Source organism: Squalius cephalus (assembly GCF_949319135.1).
Source record: "Squalius cephalus genome assembly, chromosome: 8".
NCBI lineage: Eukaryota > Metazoa > Chordata > Actinopteri > Cypriniformes > Leuciscidae > Squalius > Squalius cephalus.
Window position 1 is genome coordinate 6,721,962 of NC_137129.1, and position 26,481 is coordinate 6,748,442.

General features: G+C 37.5%; 1 protein-coding gene across 1 annotated transcript in view; it reads left to right on the forward strand.

The window, feature by feature from the left end:
• Positions 1 to 1,638: 1,638 nt before the first annotated feature.
• Positions 1,639 to 26,481, forward strand: part of adgrb2 (adhesion G protein-coupled receptor B2) — a 298,540-nt gene continuing 273,697 nt past the window's right edge. Inside the window, exon 1 of the mRNA XM_079878265.1 lies at positions 1,639 to 2,267. The gene's annotated coding sequence lies outside the window, so the exon portion shown is untranslated. The remainder of the gene's footprint in view (positions 2,268 to 26,481) is intronic.

Here is a 26,481-nt window from a genome sequence, read left to right on the forward strand (position 1 = left end):
GAAGGAAACCTAACCTGCAATCTCATCACAAAACATGTGATATGTAATACAACACATATTGCGCTGAACTCAGAAAATGGTGTATTATGGTATAGAACTAATCAACAACACAGTTACATACGCAGTGGCAAAGCACAAACCAACAAACAAACAAAAAAGATTGATTGATTGAAGCAGTTTATAGTTACACTTTAGTAACATTTTGGAAGTAATGTAATTCCACTCCCCAAAGGTGTTGCTGTGTTGTGGTCACACCATATAAAGTAAAAATGTAACATCACTTTTGGCTACAATCACCAAAAGCTTGGAGTAAAAGCAGCATCATTTGAAAAAAATAAAAATAATATATATACAGTATATATATAAAACATATATATATATATATATATATATATATATATATATATATATATATATATATAAATCATGATCCACAACATAACTCAAAGTCAACCATACTAATATGTTTTTTCAAGAAACAAAATATAAAGGTCTTGCATCACATTCAACAGACTATTTACCTGGAAGATCTCAAATACGCAGCACATCCAAGACAACCTAATCATTTTACTGATCTGGAAACATTCTGTAAGGCAGAGTTTGGGGAAAATAAAAATAAAATAGACTTGTATCTACTTGAATTAGGTAATGCCAAAATCTTCAAAACTGTTGTACAAGCTTATGTTGCAACAACTTTAATCAAATCAGCAATAAATTCTGACTACAATGGTATCATTCAATTAGCTTCTTTAAACAAAGGCTTACATAAAGGCTGCTAAAACATTGTAAGAAAATCATCTTTTATAGCAAGTCAACAATTAGTTGCACAACAAGAAGAAAGAAAAAAAAATCTTATATGATCTTTTCCCTGTAGGGCAGGACTTCCAGTCCTATAGCCATGTTGATTTCATTGCAATTTCCTCCATGTTTTCCTGCATTTAATCTGTCTCGTGCCTGATAATACTTTTGTAATAAGTTAAATTAAGCAAATAAACAGCAACTGTGTATTCAAATTTGACATCACCCAGCCAGATCATAAAATATTCAGTACAAAATGAAATCGTGTGATTTTGCTTAAGAAATACTGGTTATTACAGACCAATTTATGCTGACGGATGCACAGACTTAACTTACTTCACGGACATAAAAGGCTATATCATTCCATGCCAGAGTGCTGAGTTTTGTAACTTGCAAAGTGCTGCTTCAATATTTTTAATGCTTCAACACATTTAATCATATGCTTGGTGTCTCTTTGATAGCCTACCACAGTTTGTCAAACATTCCATGCATATCTTTAAAAAAACTATTGTACCCCTGAAACATTTAGACTATGAAGAAGAAACTGAGAGGCCTGAAATGTGTTTGGTGTTCATTTTGGTGTCAAGTTGTCTACTCACTTCAGGCTCCTTTTGACGACAACAGTTGCAACAGCAGGCAGAGAGGCGTAAGCCAAAGCCCAATGCATAAAAACATGAAATCATATTCCAAGCAGCGAAATCGAATCGCCAAATCAGAATTCGGAGTGAACTTCCACAGCGTTCTATTTGGAGAACGCGCCGGCTGACGTAGGTATCCAGCGCGCGCGTCCTACTCCCTTGAGAAAGAAGAGCGTGCACGCGCCTCTATCGTCCTCGCTGCTACAGTGAATGCGGGCATCCAGAGACGCCTGACTGAGTGCGGTGGTTCTTTTCCGAGAACTCGGATGCCAGTGCATAGAGAGCGTTCTGCCGAAGCCGACAGGGAGAAGGCAAATCTCTATTCACACGGACGCTCAGGTGTAAGTGATGCTACTGCAAGTTGAAGTCCTGGAAGTAAAACCGCAGCAGATTGGGAATAAACGGATAGATCTGCGTTTTCCGTTGCAGAGCGCACTCAGTTCGTTTGGAATACAGAGACGCAGCGTGGAATTACTGGAGCCCTCAGTTTGTGAACTAAAGTCAATTCGTTTTCTACCGCATTTTATTTTTTAGCCCATTTTTTCTTATTCCCCTTCTTTCTTTTCTCTCTCTCTCTTTTTTTTTTTTTTTTTTTACTGTTATGTTTGATTAGGTTTATTATCCCCCCTTTTATTCTAATGTTATTTAATATCTGCCCTTTCAGTTTTTTTTATTCTCTCATCCTCTGAAAATAGCTTGGGTTCTTTTTCGCGAGGGTAGATTGTGGTGAACGGTACTCAATCTCAAACTGAGTCGTGTCATGGATGGCAAACTGTATTTGCATCTACGGAACAAATCGGGAAATATAGAATAACTACTGACAGAGACAAGGTATGTTACTGCTTTTATTTCTTTTAATGTCTTACAAATATCTGCTAATGCGTTGCTTCGCATTCTGTGCATTAGGATGGTTTAAAACACCAGCGTATTGTCATAGACCGACCACTTTATGAATACATTTACTCCATGATCCTTTAAGTTGGAATATGTGAAAGTGCCGTCTGTGAATTTGAACCAAGTCTCCTATTTTCTCTTCAGAATCATTCATCACAGTGCACTGTGTACTATTGTTATTATTACTATCTGCATCAATAGAATATAAATGCATTCCGAATCAATGTCTCTGTTGAATTTCCCATTCATGCCTCGACCATCAACTTAATGTATGAGAGAATATGCCTATATTTTTATACAGCCTACCAGTCAGACCACGTTTATGGTGAGCTTGCCTTGAGTGACACAGATCAATCACCAAATATCATAGGAAATTGGGAAAACTATAAGAAAAAACATGATTTTGAGGGTTGCGTCTGTACGTCTTTTCCACTATAATTGATTTCCCGTTGGATATTTCGTCATATTGTGTCCATATCGACGTCTAAAGACAGTCTCTACTGTCACCGCGCGACTGTAATGTTATTTGAAGGTGATACTACTGTGATTTGGCGCCCGCTGTAGTTGCCTTTAACGCCGCAACTTAAAATAGAATTCAGTTTGCATCAATAACCGACAAACTGATAATCGTTTAGTCATAAGCCAATGCAGCTGTCTTTTGATTAACATTCCCGTCCAGGCTTTATGCTAATGAATCAAAGGTTTGTCGTACAGGTCTGCGGCCGTGAGGAAGAGCAGTCGCCCATCTGTTGAACGCGTCTTCTTCACAACTGCTCTCTCAGCGCCGTTTCTTCTGCAGCCACTACGATAATATATTCTGCGCTAATACTCCAAGATGATGATCTAAATGAGCATTTTTTCTTCAATATACTACCACTTTAAGTAGATTTTACTAGAGTAGATTGAATCAACGTCCACTATTCTTCTGAGTGTCATGGAATGAAGCGCACACGGATGGCACGTGCATTAACCCTTTAATAGACAGGCACCTGAAACTACCTTGCTAAGTTGCTAATAAACAATTATTTGTAATTTCATTAACAAAAATATTGATTTAGAGTTATGTCAAATATTGATTTAGAGTTATGTCAAATATCCCTGCTGAAAAAAGGGTTTTAGAGACTTTTTATTTTATTTTTATTTTTTAAATGACCAGGCTGGTCTTAGCTGGTCAAGCTTGGAGACCAGCTAAAACCAGCTGAACACAATCCTGGGAGACCAGCTTCTTCTAGCTAAAAACAGCTAAGACCATCCAACCAGCTTAAGCTGGGTTTAGTATTTTTTTATTTAACACCATGACACAGGCCCTGCCCACCCACAAGTTTTGACTTTGAGGACAAGTGTTTTCATTTATCCACCATATTTTTCAAATCAGAAATAGCTATTTCTGTGAATGTGCTAGCCTTTCAATTCTTTAGCTGCTATATGTAAATAATGATAACTATAACAATATGCAGTAAGCGCTAAAATTGTTTGCGCGGCAAACAAGTGTGTTTGTGAAAAAAGAATAATAATTAATAATAATAATATATCAAATACAGCAGAGTCAAGCAGCATAGCGGACTGTTTTTGTACAGCTAAAATATCCAAAAGCGACTAACACAGGAAAAATGGCAATTTAAAATCTTTCAAATCAATTTCAAAATCAATTTCAAAATGGCAAACTTAAAACACACACAAAAAACACAAATTTAAGTATAAAAAATTACATTAAAAATAAGGTGGATAAGGAAATAGTATGGCATGTTATTTTGGGTAATATTGTCAGTTCAACATTCATTAGTTTTCTGTCATTTAAAACGTGTAATTTTGGTACACTACAGCAAGTCTGAATTCAGAGTAGCATACTAGTAATACTATACTCTTACTATTTATGTAAAATCTTGATATCTCAATAATCAACATTAGAGTGTGTGATGCATTGTGTCAGTTGTGATTGTGTGTGAATACATTAATGCTACCTCTTTGCCGCATTAAAAATCAGTATAAGCACATGGATTCACACAGCTTGATGTGACTACAATGCAGAGAAAAATGGTTCTAGATGGGGAAGTTTAACTATAATTGGCTCATAACGCCGTGAGTGGGCCCCCTACGCTGTGGGGGTGTCCTGTACGCCTGTGGTAAAAGATGGGAACATTAACCTCAAGGTCAGTGACCTTCTCACGGCATGTTGCCATGTGACTTTTATATTATGGTGGTGAGTTGACACCATTGCTTTTTTAAGTTGCTTGACCTGAATATTTGCAGGAACTTCCCTTTAAATATTTTTACTCCGAATTTAGGCCCACTCACTCTCTTACTGTTCCCCCTCAAGCCTCTCAAATGTCTCCTAGGATGCAGACACCATTTAAGGGTTAAGCTTGCCTAATTAATGAGAAATAAAACCGGTCTACAGGCTGCTGGGGATAATACCTTTAGCGTGATGTGTGAGAGAGGCATTTATGCTAAGTTGATGAGTTTGTCTATTTATGCCTGGCATGCAAGCCAGTTGGATTCAACCTGTACTAAACCTGTAGCCGTGTGATAACAGGGATTGAATTTGGTCTCTCATACACTGCTATGTGAAAATGAACAACATGCACATGTGCAGTAATGTTTCCTCTAATGCAACCAGGGAGACTCTGCAAACTTCCAAGTTGCATGATGACTTAAAAGTTTTAAAAATAAGTTATATCAAAATGATCCATCTTTATTGAAAAGGTAAAAAAAACAAGATCTATGTAAATTGGCATCATGTTATTACTTTGGTGAAAATGCACAGCTGAGCTCTCACTATTATTTTTTTTTAAACATAGAGATCTGTGTTTACATATGTTCGCACTCCTGCAGGTTTAGCTTAGGAATCGGCCAGGATCATCAAGACTAACAACTGGCTAGCCGATTAGTGAGGTCAACTTTTTAATAATTTTAGCAGTGGTGCATTTTAAAGGAAAATGCAAAAGTGAGATTTTATCTCAGTTACATAACTTCTCAGCGAATGTCTTAGCATGCTAGTGTGCTGTGCTGTAGCATGCTAACATTTAGCATGTTAAAACCCTCTCTGAAAACAAATGCTATGCAAAATCCATAGGTTTGTATTTGAGGTGTTATGGAGAAATTAAAGGACAGCATAGTCTGTTGCTCCCAGTGTCAGAATATTGCTGCAGTAAAAAAAAAAAAAAAAAAGCCTCACAACACAGTTTGATGCCGTGAATTCAATGTTGTGCACCAACAATATTTCTTATCTAGCCTAACAGTTATGAACTTTTGAATGCTGAGCAAGGGAAATCCCATGAGTCAATTATGAAAATTTTTAGTTTTGCAAATCGCTGGTTTAATTCCACAGCTGCCCACTCCTGCAGAGTGGTACACACTGTTCCTTACAGTGAATTTAATCCTGCTTACTTTACGTCTCATTACTGAAATCCTGTATTTTATTTATTTATTTGCCATAGAGCATAACCAAATTCATTTGTCAAATATACATAAAAGCTGTTTATTATTTTCAGTATATTCAATATCAAAAAGACATATATTATTTATTTTAGTCTACCTTTAAGAGTAAGGATGCACAATATCAGTGCAATATTGTTTATTGGATGAAATATTTTGACATATTTATTTAGACATATTAAGAAAACGTTTTCTTTTTAATCAGTATTGGTTGATATTAGATATTTAATTATGCATGCTCAATTCCTCTATTTGTGCATTAGGATTACCTTTGCTATCATCTAACCCTCACTTAAAGTTTAACATAATACTTGTAAATCTAGTGTTCATTACATTTAAAAGTATCTTAAAATGAATATCCATTTTACATTTTGTACATTGAAAAAAGCAAGCTTTTTGTGATGCAAAAATTAATTTGGTACATTTCAAATGTAAACCAGACATTTATTGGATATTGGCCATTACGAAAATATTAATTACATCCCAACTTGGCTACAGTATGTGTAGAAATCCTTAGTGACACTGGTGGTCATTAAGTGAACTGCAGCCAGCAACTTATTGCTCGTGCTCACACTCGTACACATGTAACGTACAAGAGATTGAATGTAATTCAATGGCTCAATATACTCATGACAAAGTTCTTTTTCATTCTTTGCAATGAAAAAGAAGTTGGAAACACCTTTGCAGCAAACATCATGACGCCATCTACCCTGCCGAGAGCGATGTGTAGGTAAATATGTGCTGCGCGCTCTCCTTTTAATAACAAAGTAAACACAACGAAAATGACAGCATGGAGAAAGTGGCAGTTATGAAAGATCATAGAGATCATAATGGTATGGATATGTTTGCACCGGCATCATGTCGTCAGATGAGGCAATTACAATTACACTGTTATGATAGTTTGATTATAAAGTATGTATGAGACTATAGACTATAGATCTGGCTGTGAGACAATAGTTTGAATTAATCGCTTTTCTTTGCATGAGACATTGACGTTACAGTACAGAATAGCTCTTTCGTTATTATCCTGAACATTGAATATGCATTCATTTCATGCATCATTGAATGGAAGAGAGGTTCTTAGAATAGTGCGTAACCGTCACATCCTTTGGATTTTCCTGGCGAATCTGGCCCAAGTCCTTCAAATAAAAAATCAGTCTACAGGTTTTCATAAACTTCATAGACAACATAGGAAGTCGGGGAAGGCCTCGTTTTTTAAAGTTTTGTTAGAAGCACTTCACACATTGGCAATACAAAAAGTGATTAATTCATGGAAATGCATTTCTGCATTTCATTTTCAAATTAAATCCAAAAGTCATTAAATACGTCATCAAATAGGGGACTTGGAATGTTGTCTTTGAGAACCATTGGTCTAATGTAGGCTATCTCTTGACTCTGAACATCAAGAGGGATATTGCTGGCTCTACGTGAACCGCTCAATCCTGTTTTGAGAGACTGATGCCCCTCACCGTCTCCTGCATGTGATGGGATGTAGAGAACTGCATATGGATCATGAGCCAGGCAACAGCTTGGTCTTGCCTGGTTGAGTGGTCCCTGGCCGCTGCATTGTTTCAGGAAAATACCCCTCCCACTTCCGCTGTAGACCATACGCCAGCACCGCTCGTTTGTGAGCCACCTCACTGAAAATATGATATATCAGGTTTAGGCAGTGAGATAAAGCGTGATGTTTTAATTCTTGCAAACACTGTCAGCTCGTATTCACTGGCTGGGAAAGCCCTGGTGAGCAATACCGCCTGACAAATGCGCTTTAGCCTCTTGTCTGTGCTTCAGCAGGCTTTCCTGTCTGTCGTCCTCCAGCAGAGCTTTCTTATCTGTTATCAGCTCTCGGTCCCAGAAACGTGATCATTCAGGAAAGCCAAATCTAGCTCGGCTTCTATTGTTCATGTCGTGGTGTAAAGCTGGAAGTCTGCGTTTCGAGGCACAGATGCTGTGATCAACAGGGTGCCTCTGGCTTCTACCCATTTTCATGTGTCAATATTTGTAGTGGGCAATTTTGTGTGCAGGGCCCTCTAAAGCTGAATGGATTTGTTGAAAATGACTCTACGTTACTGTTACCACATTAATTGCTGTTTAGAATAGAAATATCAGACACGTATCAGGCAAAATAATTATTCAAGGAGATATTTTATCCAAAAATGAAATGTATATCATTTACTAACCCTAATGTTATTACACATCTCTAATACCTTATTGTGTCTGCTTCAACTGGTTTTGTACATGCAAAGAAACTCGGTGGGACCCCATTGACTTCAGAAACTATTTTCAGAAATAACTTTTGAGTTCCAAAGAAGAAAAATTAGTCATACAGGTTTGAAATGATGACTGAATCATCATTTTTGGGTGAACTATTCCTTTAAGATATAACCTAGCTATGAGTGCAGTAACCTTTTGATAAGCCATTTAAATAAGTCTGAACACAGTCATGGACTGACATGATGGGCTTTTTTGATGCAAGTATCTGTTGCTGTTGTCCTCTGGTCAACCATGTGGAGCTGTCATCATCTTTCTCAGTCCTCCAGGGACTCCAGGACTTGTAGCGTTGCACTCTGTGGTTTCAGCACGCTGCCAGCAGCAATATTTGCTTTTATGTAATGTTTTTTTCCATTATGTCCAGCCGAAAGAGAAAGTTAAAACCTCACAGATTGTATTGATTCTTTGTCTCTAAGCCTCTGTGCCTTTGTACGGGAGAACCCCTGAGACTTTGAAGCGACACAAGGTCTTGATGGCTTTTTCCCCTTGCTGTATTTTTATGGTCAAACTCAATCTCTCATTTTGTGTTTGACTCCGAGCTCTGAATTTCACTTCCTGACAGTTCTATAGCTGGGTATCATAGGACGCTTTGTCATTGGTATTTGTCATTCGGCATGCTCTGTGATTCATTATTATTTTTATTTTTAATTATTAAAAAAAGAATGAAGAGCAAAGAGTACAAGTATAATGTCTCTTCAGCAGTTGAGCAGTTGACTGTCAAATGTACTGAAAGTGCATTAAAAGAGAAGTATGAACAGGCAACAAAAAATGATTAAACTGTAGACCAACAACAAGAACAAGACAGCTGTTGTTCAAAACAAATCAGCGGTAATCAGATTTAAGAATGAACAAATCTGTAATTAAGACAAACAGAAAATCACTTGCCGTTAAAAAGCAAGCTGTTTAAATAGTTTTCTTTTCAGATCACTGGATGATTTGACAAACTGGATTAGTATATTTTCTATATCTAATTGTATTTTGTTATACATTATTTGCTCAAGTTATATTTGTTTCACTTACTACAATTGATGCAGGAAATTAATGGCTGGGGGATATACAGTAGGAAACAAACATTTTGATTTGTAATATGAGAGCTAAAGGCATTTATCTCATAAAGATGCACAGTTTGCTTGGGGGATGCCTATATAATAACGTCAGTGGAAACTTGTGACAATTGCCTGAAGTGTCATTATGACAGAAATGACAGTAATTCTTCAGGCAATGCCTGTTGTGTAACTGGCATGGGTTATACATTCTAACCAACTAACTTTAAACCTCTTATATCAGCATAATGTGCTAGTTGCTGTATATAGCCTACTCTTAAAATTAGAAATAGTCACACTGTGAAATTTTAAGTTACATTGTGAGATTTAAAGTCACATTGTGAGATATAGTCAGAAATGGGAGGTATAAAGTTGCCTAAGTACACTTATTCTTGATTTGTTACTATTATTTTTAATCTGAGGTGGAAACAGGCTTTCATTGATTCCTCTATGTTATATTTGGATTTATCTGATTTGCTCACACCTGTTGACTCAGCCTAGCTCAAGACTTATTCAGTGTTTGTATTGAGCTGTTTATTTAGCTTCATAGTTCCCAGTTAGCGAGGGAACAGAACACCATTAAATCATACTCTTTCGCTTTACAGTCATTACCTGGCCATCTCCAGGGTTTCACGGGTCCCTTTTGCTATACGCACACATTGGATTGCAAAAAGGGATGATATATAATTAATATGATTACTTTTCCTAAATGAATTGATATCCTGATTCTACTCTGCTCGTCTGGCCGTTCTCTGGGTGGCTTTGACTAGCATCTTCCTGCTATAATATTTTGGTTAGTGTCAGCAGTTCCCCAAACGCTTATTTAACTCCAGCATGGGCATGTACAGATTAGTGGTGGTTTATTAAGATGAAGCAGAAGTGAATCCCGTGTACACGCATGAACATGCCCCTGGAGCCAATCCAATTCAGTAAATGATGCTTTGATAAACTGTTTGTCCTGTAAAGCATTTTGACAGCAACCACTCTCAGTAATTAAACGTACACAGAACGCTGTAGCTTAAGATACTGGCAGCAGACACATTGTTTGTACACAGAGTTCCCAACAGAAGTCTGATGTGGTCTGTGTAAAAAGTTTGAGGCAATATCATCATCATCATCATCATGCTGTTAAATTTCATAGGTCTTGTGCTAAGTGATTAGCATTTAGCTTGCAACAATCTTACTGGATATTGAAGGCCCTGTGACAATTATGCTAATGTGGTTGCAGACTAGCAACATGGTCTAGAGTAGCTTCAACAACCCTGCACACTGTGCACAGGTCTCATCTTTCTTCCCACTGTATATGCAAGTCTTATTATTCACCATGGATTCCAAAAGGAATTCCTTTGAGATGTTAAGCATTTTTAAACTGATTCACTTTTCAACATTGTAAGGTTAAAATAACTTGAAGTGACTTTCGTTTTTTTTTTTTTTTTTTTTTCTACTACAAACATACTTCAAACATAAGGGTTGCTAACAAGTTACTGTGTAAGCAAGGACTACAATAGTTGTCTGATTTGTCAAGCATGTACATTTACATTCTTCTTGTAGCTGTAGTCCTTATTTAAAAACGTTTTATAAAAAATAAAAAAAAAACAGTGTCAAAGTTCACATATGTGGTATGACTGTATAAGTGCAAATTGAATTGAAAGTCTATTCAAGTCCACTGACCTTTTACTCGAATTGAAAATCAAACATAAAAAAAAAAAAAAAAACAGGAAATTCCTTGAGGGAAACCTGGTGAAAATTGTGCTAAGCAGACATGGCTGATGTAGTGATCTAAAAATGGCCAATTATTGACTGATTTCATTGCATGAGTCAGTCGAGATGAACATTGAGCCATCTGCTTGATTTTCCAACTTTGGAAGTTCTTTGGAGGTTCTTTAAATGGTTGATCTTCAATTTTAATTAACTTTCTAAAGTTATTTGTTTTTGCACATTCATTTTATATTTGTCATTTGTTTATATAGTTTAATTAAGGCAACATTGCCAACAAGAACTTCATCAAGTGTCTCCCAGCAGGCACAGTGTTATCATCTCCCACACTTCTGGCTTCTGCTCAAAGCTTCATATCCTACATCTTAGTATGATGTCACCACTCGGGTACGCAGTAGTCAGCCCATTCTCTGCTTCTTTCTCAACCAAATCAATGTCCCTTTTTGTTCCTGCCTCCCTTGATTTCCTCCACTGTGGCTGTAATGATGATCAGATCATCAAGCTGGGAACATGAGACCGATACATCAGGGTGAGAAGAAGTGCTTTAGCTTTGAAGAGGTGCAATCAGCAGATCTATTCCTGTGGCACGGTCACTTAGTGCTCACTGCTGCTGTGGCCAGATGTGGGTTTGACTGCATAGATCTCACATGCTAGACAAAGGTATTAGACTGACTAGATCCAGGAGTGGTGTCTAAACCCACTGTTCTACTGTACTAAAACAACCTCTTTTCATGTTAATGTCTTTTCATTTTATTGTGTCCCCAACTTTGCAACCAAAACCACCAGATTCTAGACAGACCCCAGCACATGCCAGTCACACTATAACACTAAAGACTGAAGGCGAGACTTATTCCGCCATATTGCGAGTTGCACTTTCTGCCATTTGTAGTGATATGACTGCACCGTCTTTGTATACTTAAAGTCTTTGACATTTAAGATTGATTTAATATTTGACAGGAATGAACATGAGGCTGTAAGGGATAGATGTACTGTCTGAAAAATCGGTATGTTGTCAAACAACAGTATAATAACTCGCTGTATTTCTATCCCTCACAGCATCATTTTCATTACTGTCTAATATTAAATATAAATATGTCAAAGACTTTAAGTATACAAAGACGGTGCAGTCATATCACTACAAATGGCAGAAAGTCCAACTCGCAATATGGCGGAATAGGCTAAGTCTCGCCTTTAAAAGAGCCAATCACCAACTGGTAAAGTTACTACATTTGCCATGTTGCCTTTATCATGTGATCTACCAGCGTCAGTTGCGTCGCATCACTGCCATTTACAAATACTCCCCAGTGGCCTCATGGGATAGTAAAGTGTCCATTATATGCATACTTCAGAATCTGGCCGGAAGAAGTTGGTCATCCTGATACTTTGTACCGACATTTTATGAGTACTGTGAATTCATACATACTACTTTTGTTTTGTCACATATTGTTTTTCGCCTGCTATATAGTAGGGAAGTATGCAATTTCGGATGCAGCCTCAGTGTTCTGAGACGCGCACTTATGACTGCACATGCGCATTGGCTGGTCCAGCCTGGAAAATTAAGATTTTTGTCATGATTTGAACATCTACAAACAAAATTTATGAGACAATTGTTGTCAGATTTTATCAGTGATTTCAAATATGAAATTTAATCATAAGCTTGGTGAACAGCTTTGGAGAGTTGATGTTTCCCCATTCAAAAAGACTGAAATAGCTGCCCGATAGGCATTTCAAAGATGGCCACCAAGTTAAATGACTTGCCTTAAAGGGACTTTGCAAATTTCTATTTTAATGTTTGCACTTTTGAGACTCGCTGTGACTTGTCGCAGATGCTGTGACAGATTTCAAATTGGTGTCAAACCAGAATTCAAATGGAATTCTAACCAGATTTTTTTTTTATAACTGAATTCAAATCAGATTTCAAACCAATTTCAAATTGTAGGAGCAAACCTCCTCATTAGTTTCTGTCCACATAAAATAAATTATCACATTGCTATGTGTATGAGCTGGAATGGGAAGATTGATTTTCAGGAAGTAGTAACTACAATCTGTAAATATTTGAGAATTTTGCATAAATGTCAGAAAAACGTGCGCTGGACGGTGATCTTCAGTCTTGTGTGCACTTGACATTACTGAAAAGGACATTTTAGGTGTGTCCTGTGGGTAGGTCAACATCCTTGGAGATTATGAAATACCAATTCAGCAAAAGTTATTGTAGTGAAGGATTTTCAGGTTGCATCACTGGTAACAGCTCACTAGAGAGTACTCTGAGTAGATGGCAGGCTCCCAGGAAGCTTTATGTTAATATGTGATGTAATGAACAAACTCAGTCTCATCTCCCTCCCTGTGGCGCACATATTAATTGCACGTCCAAAATAGTTTATTAATCTGTCTGTTTATTAATGAATCTCTGCCACAGAAACTTTGCAGCCTGAAATTCCTTGGAGACTCATGCAACATGTCATATTGGGGTCCTGGGAATGAATATATATATATATGTCTTTTTTAATCATGTTCAGAAAATGGCAATATGTGCATAATTAATACATGTTGTGTTTTTGAGGTAATACATGTTTTTAACATATGAGGTATGTTAATTTAAAAGTAGGGCTAGTTTAGATCGGGTCAGATCTTTATGATCTTTCAGATTTTTATTTGTGGAATTGTAAATGTATTTATATATATATATATATTAAAAAAAAATAATGTATTGGAAACATGAGTTTAATTTAACATTGACCCTTTAAAAGCTGTGGCTTCATTAAATCGGTTATGGCCTCTGAACTGACTGTGCTTTACCCAAGGGGTTTTCTTGTGTTTCCATATTGTGACACATTTGCTTCCTAATTAGGATTTGAAAATGGTTCTACCAGCACATAATCTACCAGCACATGCACACTTGAAAAGCAGTGCTTGAAGCTCAGTGGCGATGGCATCTGTCAGACTTCTCCTTTTTGCTATTATTATGCCTAGCTGATAAAGGATTTACGTAACGTACACTTTTATCCATATGCAATTAATTTCTGTAACTCGACGCCCAAGGGTGGCCACGTCATTCTGTAACTGCCTGCTGCCAACCAGTTCAGCACTCATTTTCTTATGACACCAAGTTGTTGACTAGAAATTGCGGTGATAAAATAGTGGGGTTAGCAGTGCCATGGTTAGGCTTTTAAAGAAAATAAATAATAAACATAATACTGTGTAGGAAGGTGAAAGGGAGAAATGTGTCCAAGTGGGGATTGTGCAGAATGGAACAAGGTCACATGGTGAACAACACAAGCAAAATAGTCCTGGCAATAGTAAGCAAGTCTGTGATGGTGCTTTTACACTGCAAGGCCTAATGCAAAGATCCAACATGCTCTCATGGCAGTTTGTAACTATTATATATTGGCACATTCATATGAATTCATATCCCATTTGTATGTTTTTGTACGACCTGCTTTCGCCCCACTGCTTACTTCCGTATCCGTCCGTCCGTCCATCCACCCATCCAACACATTAAAATGCTAAATATACCACTGTTCAGAAGTTGGGGGATGGTAATTGTGTTAGAAAAGTTTCTTCTGCTCACCTAGGCTAAATGTATTTGTTTGAAAAAACAGTAATAGCGTGAAATATTATTAATATTAATATATTTTAAAATGTAATTTATTGTGTTTGCAAAGCTGGATTTTCAGCATCATTACTCAAGTTTTCATTGCCATAATCCTTTAGAAATCATTTGAATATGTTGATTTAGTGTTCAATAAACATTTTTGTTTGAAATACATTAAACACATTTATTTGAAATACCTTGATGAATACTTGTATTCATTTATTTCTAAAAAATGTTTTGAAAGGTAGTATATTAATAATTTATGACGAGGCCATGTGACAATAAGCATGCTGTTTTAATGTTTATCATGGAATAATGTCTATAATGCCCACTATTTCCCTTCCCAGTCAGTAGATACTATGCAGTATTCACTAAGTAAGCTAGTATTTCATTTTGAACATGATCTGATAAACAAGAGATAGTGTGTTTATGTATAAGGCAAGAGAAAAATAAATCCAGATATCAATTTGCGTGGGTTTTGTTGGCACTTTCAACTTCCGCATGAGAAACGCAGTCAAACGCAGCTCCTTCCAACACAGGTCTACTAAAAACTAGAATATAAACATTTTCAGGCTTTGTGCTTTCGTCAAAAGCCTGGCGCAGTAAGCCTTGTTTTCATCTAGCTATAGTGTGACTGCGTAATGGCTTTTGGTTGCTTCTGACTCAAAGGCTTCTCAGGGGAGGTAGATGTTCAATGAACGACGAGTCGGATAAGGATATGTGTTTTTCTTTCTACTCCATTCCAAAGTGCTACGTCTGTGGATTAAACCACTGTGTTTTCGTGGAACGGCCATCCATATGCTGTGATCCCAAAGGAAACATTTGATTTATAAGCTCCTTTAGGTTTTGTCTCTTTCAATACTCTCTTTTACTCTCCCTCCCTCATTCCCTACCTCTGTTTACAACAATCAGCATTCAATAAACATCGACTTACAATCATTTTGTAAGTCACATTTTACAATCACAAACATTTCACACGTTATACATTACACTCCCTTAAATGTTACATTGCACTTTACACTCCTATAACACCCTTCTAATTGTACAACACTACAACACCTTCGCTTCTTGTACTCTTGATTTTTGATAAAGTCTCTTATTCTACTCTAAGATATCCTAATTCACAAAAGAGTGCTGCAGACTCACTCTGTTGAATCTTGGAACCCTGTTCCTCTGGTTTGATGGCAATGATACAAACTCATTATGTAGGACATGATTAGGGTCAGAGACTATGTTATTAAGCGAGTCTTAACAAATTGTTGTAATAAGCCAAATCATTTAACTTCTCAAGATGCTGACCTATAATCCTTGAACACCTTTTTATTTGATTAAACAACTTAGTTTTTAGCATAACATACATACTTTATACAATATACCATATGGAATTGCAGTATTGCAGTATACATATAATCAAAAACATGAAGAATAACAGAAGAATCTGCTTTCTTACTCCAAACGACAAATGGATATGTATAGGAAGTCAGCTCTGTTTTGTGGCTCTATATCAGTCTGTACATTACAGGTGTTGTTACCACTGACCTTCAACACCCACAGGATTTTCTGGAGCATTTGAATATATATTACAACATATTGATGTTGTCACATTCAAACATAAGGAACCCTCTTTATTTGAGAATCAGCGTATGGGGAGAAATGCAAAGGCATAAGCTTGAGTTATATTTTTAGATGCTGACTTTCATTTTCCCATGTGCCTATGTGGCGTACTTCCCTTGAAGGATTGAAAAGGCTCGATACAGGCGGCGAGGACCGTCTCTCTCTCCAGCCTCGCTGCCTGTTCTTCGGCTCATCTGCGGCTTCACTAATTATGGCCTCCAGCATTAGGCCGGAGAACAAAGAATTTTCACAAAGCTGTTAAGAATGGCATCTCGCAGACAAGCTTTGTCCTGCCCCATCTTCTGTCACTGATCGATTGATTTCTTGGCCAATTCACATGGGTAGAATTTAAAAAATGTGTAAATAAAGAGCACAGCTACTGCTTCCAGGGAGAAGTCCTCTGTGGAAGACGGTTGCGCCGCATTATGCCAGAGTCACTCAAATGCATATTTCTTTTCCAGACTGGCTCCCCTGTGATCAAGCCACAGTTTATGTAATGCAATAGATCTCTGGCAATAAGAATAAGGATCCGAACAAGACAAATTAGTATAATAATATCTGGTGGCTGGGAGCGGTCACTCCTCTTTAAAATAAGGACAGTCATTTTTAATGTGCTACTTGATGTAATCATTGTCTGGCTCTAGCTCAGGTAGCTCTTAAAGGCAGAGTAATAGCAGAAAAAAGTTTCTCAAAGCATTTTTATAAGTAGAAATACAGTAAAAAAAGGGACTTTTACAATCAAATTGTAGTGGAGAATGGTATTCAGTTGAAATCTTGACCCTTTGATCTTTTGTAAAGAACAATGCATTCTGTCATGTCGTGCACATCAGACGAAATATGAAATGGGCTTGATGTGCATTGGATGAAATTTTAAATATGTGAAACTGGGGACTTTTCAGATAAAATAAAACACATCTGAAGCTGCTGGATACGATCAGATTTAGATAAGACTTTGTAATGCAACTATAATGTACCCAATTGTCCTGCTGGCACGACTAAAGCCAAAAGCATACTTCCCTTGGTCCATGCTCTGCTCCGACTTGCAGATTGTCAGCGTGACATAATTTTCGCCATCAGTACAGTCCGCCGATGTCTACGCACACCACCCATGAGCAGCCCAGTTTTTGTGTCAATGAGGACTTGAACGTGGACAACAGCGCATGTGTGACCAGGGGCAGATTTAGTGATTTGGGAGCCCCAGGCAAAATATAGGAATTGGGCCGTATACATTAGCACATATTTACCTGGATCAAACTTTAGGTTCCTTTCTCTGTTTTGATGCTTGCTGCTAAACGTTCGTGTCCCATAGACGTGTCCAATTATTTTTTTACATTTTTCATGTTGTAGACCCCTTGTTTTAGTCCCCAAAATAGGCAAAATGGTAAAATCAGACATGGAACTGTCCGAGGGGTGTGGTGAGGCTGAACACGCATCTTGTATATAAAAAGCTTTTGGTTTGGGGGACCAAGGTGGTCACTTACCTTTGCCTAATGGCTAAGTCCGCCTCTTTGTGTGGCTGATATAAGCACTTAAAAAACAGTCCGCTAGATAGAAACGTTCAGAATGTGCACACTATCCTCTTTCACAGTCAAAGGAGCATGTAGATCTCTTTGAAAACAATTAACTGAAGTTAATTGATGAGATTAGATTTAGATAAAAACAGGACTCTATACAGCAACTAAATGGTCATAAAATGCAACATTTGTTCTGCTGGTGCGACTAAGTTTTGTTAGAGGTCATGCTGGTGCAACTAGAAAATTGACTTTCAGCTTAGTCCAACTTGTTGTAGTTTGGCCTTACATAAATTAGGTCTTAATTTAGTTATTTTTACAATGTTTTTCTTGTCGATATTTGTAAACATTGTAAACATCTCCAAAATCAATAAATGCTTGATTCTCAAATAATTTTATGTGGGACACAATATGTTCTATTATTGGTAATTGCACCTTTTGGTCCAACAAATTACTATTATCGCTAACTATTATTGGTTTCTGTAACTTTATTAAGTACCACGTTTCTCATACACCTGGCGTACTGTATTCAACATTCCCTGTATTACTTAAAAAAAAAAACATTGTTTACATTTTAAAATATCTCCTCATATTTTGTACATTTACTGTATGATAAAAAGCATATTTAGAAATGGAATCCATAACAGAATGTATGAAACAATACAGAACAGCCAATGAGCTGTTAGATCAGTTCTGACTCACCTCTTGTATTCTACCAATCTGATGCATTAACTGAAAAATGCGTATGATTAGAGAAAGAACATAATAATAAAAATAATAGGCAGCCAACTTTGGGCATTATAAAAATTCCATTCATATGTATCTTGTGTCCCATCAACGTCCTGCCAGCTAAACAACACCAGCATTTAACCAAATTAATCAGTGTTGACTGATCTAGTATATAGTTCTATTCTTCATCTCAGCATTGGCTCAAGTGTGTTGTAAATGCATTATTAGACTCACATCTCTTTGCATTGCCACTGCTGTTTCCTAATAGTTGTCATCCTTAATATGTCTAAACTCCCAACCACTTTTACATAAAAAAGAGAGGATGTGTTTTGTTGTCTAACCTGCTGTTCAGTATCCACCCTTGGGCGGCAGAAAGGCAGATGTTGAGTGAGCCACATTCATGAGCAGAATGGCTTCTGGACCTGTGCTGAATTAAATCGGGCTCTTAACTGAGGGTTGTGCATGTTATTCGAGTCTCGACTTTAATGCTGTTTTTGATGATGCTGAGAGAAATCCACTTTGCTGGAAGTGCTTCCCTGTGGCAGTCGTCTCAATGATTAGTTCTTTGTGGTGAAAAAAAAAAAAAAACTCTCTGGGTTGAGTTTGATTCTATGCAACTGCACTCACGCCTGTCAGACTGGCCTCACTGTCCGCTTTTATTACATTTGATTTGATTTAACAGGATTTGCAGATGACTTATTTTACATATGGATTTATGCCTAGACTTGAGAGAAAATTAAAGTGTACACCTTCCCCACCTCCAGTCAATCCTGTGATAATGCTATTATGAGCAGAGAAAACATCAGCTATGCAGTGCTCTGAGCTTCTAGTTGTCGACATATTTTACACAAATTATGTTAAAAGGTTTAAGTACTGCAACACTGTTTTCCTCAGCTGGATACACAGCATTAGATTTTTGCTTTTATTTCACTGTCAACAATGACCGATTATTTGCTTTTATTTATTTTACTCTTTAAAATATAGCCTCTGACATCCATCCATCCATCCATTAAAGTGACTCTTTGTGCTGTAGCTAGTTCAGATCTGAGGGAGTATCCCATATTGCACTGCCTCTGTAGATGCACTGAGTAAACCATTGTCTTTTGCTTTAGAGTTTTGGCTCAGGCTTTGGGGCTGTGACCTAGGTTACCTCTTAATGGCACCAGAAGTGCACAAAGAGGATGTTAACCACTTTGGAGCCCATTACATGACCAACCAGGGACATGTTTGGACAAAACCCCTCATGTCAAGTGTGTTATCTTGTCTATTATATTTTGTCTATTATTTCTGCACTGTTGGGTGTGAGTTTGTGTGGATGAAGCAAAAGCTGGCTGATTGTTTGTAAACCCTTTAAGTTTTTTTAATGCAACATGGATGGCATGACCTCTAGAGATTTACAATATATCGGTACCATCGGTAGCAGCCGATTTACAATATCAGCATCGGTTATCAGCATTTTTTTTTTTTTTTAAGTATAGGCTGATGTTGGACATTTAATTTTGTGCAATTATTTCCCCTGTATTTATATTAAGATTGCTTTGCCCTAATTTAATGCTGGCTGAAAGTAAATGTTTAAAAACAGCATTCATTTAATAACACTCTTAAATACAATCTTTAGCAAATCTCAAAATAGTCATCCATTTCCCATACTGTATATTGTAATGTTTTGATGCCTAAATTCACTTGTAGCATTTAAAATGAGTGTTTTTAGTCTTTTATTTTGAATTGTGTAAATTTAATTATGAAATTCTGAACAATAGTATAGAATTTGAATATCTGCCTATTATCGGTTATCAGCCATAACATGAACATAATTATCAATGTATGTGTTATTTATCGTTTCATCCCTAATGCCTTTCTGTGCCTCATATACAGCCATTGATATCTTGTAATCTCTCAAGGAACACTCTGACATTATTTTTTAATAGTAGATGGTTTGGCTTTAAATACTGGATATTATAGTGAAGAACATATTGGCAGTTGTTTTAATTTCTGAAGTGTATTGGACCAAATGCTAACGGTTGACCCTGTGAAATGATTTAGTCAAACTGCAAAATAAAAATCTCTCAATCCATTCTAAATGTCTGTTAAGGATCAAAATTGCAAGAATTAGCACATGTAATGACATTCAGTATGATAGTCCTTTAGAGACTTATTTTATGGGCCATAATGTAAAGTGTCAGATGTAATACCGTATCGAACAAGACTTAATCGATCTAATGGCTCTCACTTAGTGGTTGAATGCCAATCACTTAGTTATTTAGTCATTCTGTTTCCATTCAAACAAACTTTCTGCCGTGGCAACGCACCAATTTAACTGTATGAATTTCAGTATAAGAGGAGACAAGATTAGCCTCCCTTTCCCACAAGAGAAAGAAATGCTGTGTGTGTGTGCTATTCATGAGACCCCCACCCAAAAGATATTCAGTCAATATCCAACAAAATCTCAATTTAACACTATACGTTTTGCTGTAGAAATTAGTTCTGGATGACATCTTTGGCATATGTCGAGAAGGATATCTGTCTCGCTCAGCCATGCAGAAAAATGCTATTTAAAGCTGGGAATTAGAATTACACAAACAGGAAAGTAGGGATGAAACCACAGGGGAGAGATTTTTTTTTTGTGTGTTTTTTTTTTTTTCACAGTCTGAATTGAACACTTTATTTTACAGTGCCCTTGATATACATGTTACATGTAGTTACTATAGTAAATGTTGACCCATTTTTTGTGTGCATAATTACATGCAACTAATCATCAACCACACCCTAGTCCTAACCTTAGCCCTATAGTAAATATATGTAGTTAATTATTATTAATCAGTACTTAAATGTATAATTACAATTTAACATGGACACTTTAAAATAAAGTGCAACCTAAAATGATGATAGAAAAAAAAAAAATATATCATTGTTGTTATTTGTTAGTTTTTTTTATTTATTTTTTATTTATTATTGTTAATTATTCACCTCTGTGTCAGTTTAAACCTGTATTATTACTATTATTATTTTATTTTTTATCATGGGTAACTAATTGTTATATTTGGGCGAACTGTTCCTTTAAATTATTAAAGGTGCATTGTGTAATATTTAGGAGGATCTGTTGACAGAAATGCAATATCATATAGACATAACTATGTTTTCAGTGGTGTATAAAAACGTTACATAATGAACCGTTATGTTTTTATTACCTTAGAATGAGCCATTTCTATCTACATACACCACAGGTCCCCTTACACTGAAATGCGCCGACATGTTTCTACAGTAGCCCTAAACGGACAAACGCGTTTCGTTACTATGTTGTTCTTCGTGCAAGGAAGCAAGCTAAAGTCAGCGAATAAAACACTGACTCAATGATGAACAAGTAACAATAATATTCACAATAACATATCGTTTTACTGAATAATAAAGTAAACATAATTTCTTAATTTATCTTTGTAAAGAAACCTCATTGCTCAACTGGTAACTCTCTGCTGTCTCAGACGACGGCATCTTTTCCTGTCGACCACTGTAACTTTTGTTGGTTGTCAATTCGTAACCTCACCACTAGATGCCGCTAAAAATCACACACTGCACCTTTAAATGCAAACTGCTGCTGGGATTATAAATGTGTGCTCTTTTGATCTGGAATGCAGTGCAAAACTTTGTTAAAGTTGTGATAGCTGCTGGAGGCTAAACTCCATGCTTTATGTGTCACACAGTGAGTATTATATCAAGAATATATGATTACCATGAATGTGCAATTCCACTTCATAGTCATAATTTAAATAAGGTCATAAACAGTGATGGCATAATCATTCAGTTATTTACTTCATTAGAATTAGTTCATGGTTTGAGTTCAGAGCTGCAGGTTATGTAGATGTTATTTCCTCACACAGTGCACAGTACTGACACCAGTGATGGCGCAACTGCATTATTTAGACTTGTTGATTAAAGTCATTCATTCTCAAACTATTGCAGTTTATACTGACCCTAACTTAAATACTCATTTAACAAAGTCTCAGGGGAAATAACATCTAGGCCTAAAGTTTGTCGAGATTTATGCAATGGAATATAATATATTGATTAAACTGTTAACAAAACAATGCATTTTTAAGTTCACATTTTCATTATTCATTCAGTTTCATCAGAAATGAGATTGCTTTAGAATCACTTCACTTTTTCAGCCCTCATTTTCCCTTGTTATTCATGAGTGTCTGCTTATGAATACTAGAAATCTGACTCTTATTGATTTAAGGTGCTTTTTTCATAGCAAATTTGCATGGCAGATGAAAACTATCGGAGAGTGTCAGATTTTCAAAGCAAACATGGAGAATATAGGTATTGATCCACTCTTCTGCAGGCTTTTATCTGGGAGTAGCTTAATACCACGACAGGAATAAAAGACTTCGAGGATGAGAAAAAGACCAGAAAGAGCCATTAGACTTTTGTGAGGCGCATCAGATTTATCCTTGCTCTCAGGAGAAGGATCCATGGCAGCGTAAAGCATGACAGATAACTCTGATCTACGCTTATTTGATGGCAGTCATTCCAAAAGACATTGCGACACAAGACTGCTACCCACTATATTTACATTGTACATTAATTGCATTCAGTTCTCAATGTATGCGATTTACCATATGCATCATTGGGTGAGTTCTTGGATTTGTTGATGCTATAGGAATATTGGCCCGACACCTCAGATATCACCTCTGTAAAGCTGATTAGTCTGAATTGAAAAGCTAATACTGCATTTAACAGCTGCGAATTGCCTTGACAACCTTCTTAGCATGCAGCGGAAGTATCGAGCTCTGACAGTTTGTTTAGCACCATCACTCCTGGAATCCTCTTCATTTTTGAAGCAGACTCTTTCATCCTACACAAATCCTCAGTCCAAGGTCACAGAACGTACCAGACAATGCTTGAGCTGTGGTTAGTGCGGCGAATTATTACTATTTTTCTTCTTCCTGGAAATCAAATGTTGCAAACATCGCATATATTTAAAACCATGTAGTGAAAAACAGCTAATTGCATGTTCTGTTTTCCCACCCAAACATATTCCATCTTCATATGTCACATCTGGAGTCTGTAATAATGCACTGGAACTGCAAAACATTTTGGCAGATTTCCTGCTGTATATCGTTGTCATTTATATTACTTGTAACATTGTGTCAGGTGGTGTTATGTGCGGTTAATGAATCCATTTACAATGGGCCGTCTGTTTGTAAAGCAGGAATGTGTTGCTTTGAGAGCTTGGGTTTCTGATGCCTAATATTGTGCATCATCTGTTTGATTCCTGCGTGGATAAGATTGATGAATGCAGAAGCCTGGTTGGCAGGCCAATTCCCTCACTGCTCCATTCATCTACAAAGGTTCTGTTTTTTGAAGTTGCCATTCAAACGTTGGGGGGCTTTGTTTTGCTTAAAGAGGAGCGGACAGATTAGAAAGGTGTGGGACAGGTGGCAGCCATTGGTAATTGCTCTGGACGTCGTCCAGAATTAGCTTGACTCTGTTGTAACTTGTTAAATCTTAAGGCGACATCCCACAACCCAACTCAAAACAATTCTATTTTATGTTGTTCATGTCAAACCTTCTGTTTTCGATACAACTGTCCTCTTTGTGTCGGATGTATTTTGTATTCACTAATTAAGAATGGAAGATGCATGACCATCTAGATGACTGCCTCCCAATGTCTCTCTGATTCTCTCTGAAGTTTTAGTGTAACTTTACCCTGTCAGTATGTGGTATGTATTTGGTCCTTATGGCCCCCGTATGGAGTTTAGAAAGCATAAGTGCATGCTACACTTGGTTACGCAATTTTTATGGAAAACAATTGGCATCGTGATACAGGTATGTGTTTACTGAGAACAAAGTTTAGATTAGATCTGAGTTGGAAAAAAAGGATTGTCAGTTCTTTAGGGTGTAAAAAAAGCTTATTGGTCACTACCAATGCTACGGGAACCCCAGAGACTGGCAGGGATTAATTCAAACGTGTCCGAATTTGTGTCGGGATTGGTAGAGCCATTCACCCAGCAGGAAGTTTCTGGGGCTGTTACCACTCACCCGCTGAGAGACAGCCACGTACCAACTCCCTCTGATTCTCCTACAACTGGGTTTGTGTTTTTGGCCCTTTTTTGTCTTTGAAATATCTAGATAATCAATAACTGATCTACAGTTATTTCTAGCTGTGACCTTGCATAGGACAAACTGTTTGGAGAAAGGATGGATGTAGCTATGTCTATATTGAACCCAAGTGTATGTACACTCTCAGAAAAAAATTTGCACAAATTGTACCTTTAGGGATTTAGCAGGTTGTCACTGGAGCAGTACCCTTAAAGGCACAACTTTGTACTTTATCTGCATCCAAAAGGTGTATATAGTACCTTAGAGCAGTAGATGTACCCTTGAGGTACTACTAGGAAGCTTTTTGGGGTAAATAAGGTACAAAGATAAAGTTGTTGTACCCCTAAAGGTTGTTTACAAGTTTGGAGTTGCATACATCTTACTGAGAAATCTCTATATTGTTTTTTTTTCTGGATTCACTGATCCATATCATCCATTTTGCACACTTGGAATAAGAAAGTTCTGGGGTTGATCGTCCTGTGAGGAAAGGGTGCCCTTCGGTTAAGGCTTGCACAGCTAGAGGACACTGCATCTCATTTATGGGGGCCTAGGGTCCAACACGCCCAATCAAGGGCATAATCTCATGCCAATCTGGCATGTCTAAATTTGTAGAAGTGCCATTTTAAGTGCTGCCATGTCAGCTCTTCATCAAAGTTTTATCCTGCTGGGAGACTGACAGACCATAGATCTGATGTAGCCTTGACATTGAGCCCAGATCCCTTTTGGGATAACTGGCATCCCAGATAACCAGGGACCATGTGTCCGACTAACCACATAGGTCAAGGCTTTGAAGGTCTGCTTTATGTCCAGGATGGTGGCTTCCATTTGTGGCTTTTTAGATTGGTGCCATGACCCAGATGGGATCCAGCGAGAATGCTTCGCCCATAGCCATTCCTTTCAAGCACATTATTAGCACAGCATAGTAATGCTCATAGCAGAGACACCGTGATCACACATGCCAACTGCAGCGGAGGGCTCTGTCTGCAGGCAAGCTGGCGGTCCCTGCGCACTGACAGGGAAGGAGACTGTCCCGCTCTGTTCCCATTGTGTTCCAGCTACTTTGTTTTTAAAGGAGGTCAAGTTGCTCGAGGGAGGGACCCACACGATAGCACTGGAGTGATGCGTGTTAGGAGAAACTCACTGTACAAGGTGAATAGTGGAGGGTTTTGTTGTCACAGTAAAGGCTGTAAGTGGTGTAATGGTTGTAGGTAAATTCTACTGGTAGTTGCAATACTTGCTCCAATGGAAAGAAAACTAAGAAACAAAAGCAAAACATCCATAACTAAGAGGTGTTATGGTGTGTACACAGGCTTTTCTTTTCTCAGGAGTCTTTGATTGCTCTTTGCACTTGGACAGGCAGCCAGAACATCCACTCATAATTATAGACCAGCTTCCTGTTTAATGTGACTGGCCTCTTGAGCCACTCCCAGCTGCTGTTGGAAACTTTAGCTTGCCAGCTGTGAGCCTCTGCCTGTGGGTTCCCAAGGGGACCCTGCTTACAGCATGCATCTAAACAACTGTTGTAGCCCTTTGCACACCTGTTTACCCACTATCAATCACAATCTCTTTGAAGTAAGATACACATTGGCGAGTTCCACCAGACTGTTTGGATTTGATCTACTGCAGTATTTGGGGATGGTTGCCATGGGGATCCATCCCACATCCTCTCTGCTCTCTTTCGAGGGACTCTCAAGGGAGGAATTATTTCAGCTTGTGACTAACCTTGAGCAATTAATTAATAGATGGTGTTAATTAAACTTGTGAATTGTATTCATTTAAATGTAGTATTTACCATTCTGTGGTGGGTGATAAAAGATTTATCACCTGCTTGAGCAAGGCCGGAGTGAACATTAGCTAAGAAGAATAGCACAAATTAAGATGGGGTCTAGGGTAAAATAAAGTAGCTGTATTAGATCTACCGGGAACTGCATATTTCCCATGCTTTCCAAAGCTTTTGCAGGAATTCAGAGAAACTTTTCAAGTGTATGGTCAACATAAAACCTGAACCGATGGATCACTGTAATCTCGTGACAACACAATCAACCTGTTGGCGAATTGAAAGGATTTAGTGCTTTCCTATAGAAAGTGGAGAATAGTCCATCAGCCCTTAGTGCACTTCAGTCTGCAGTCACACTTAGTGA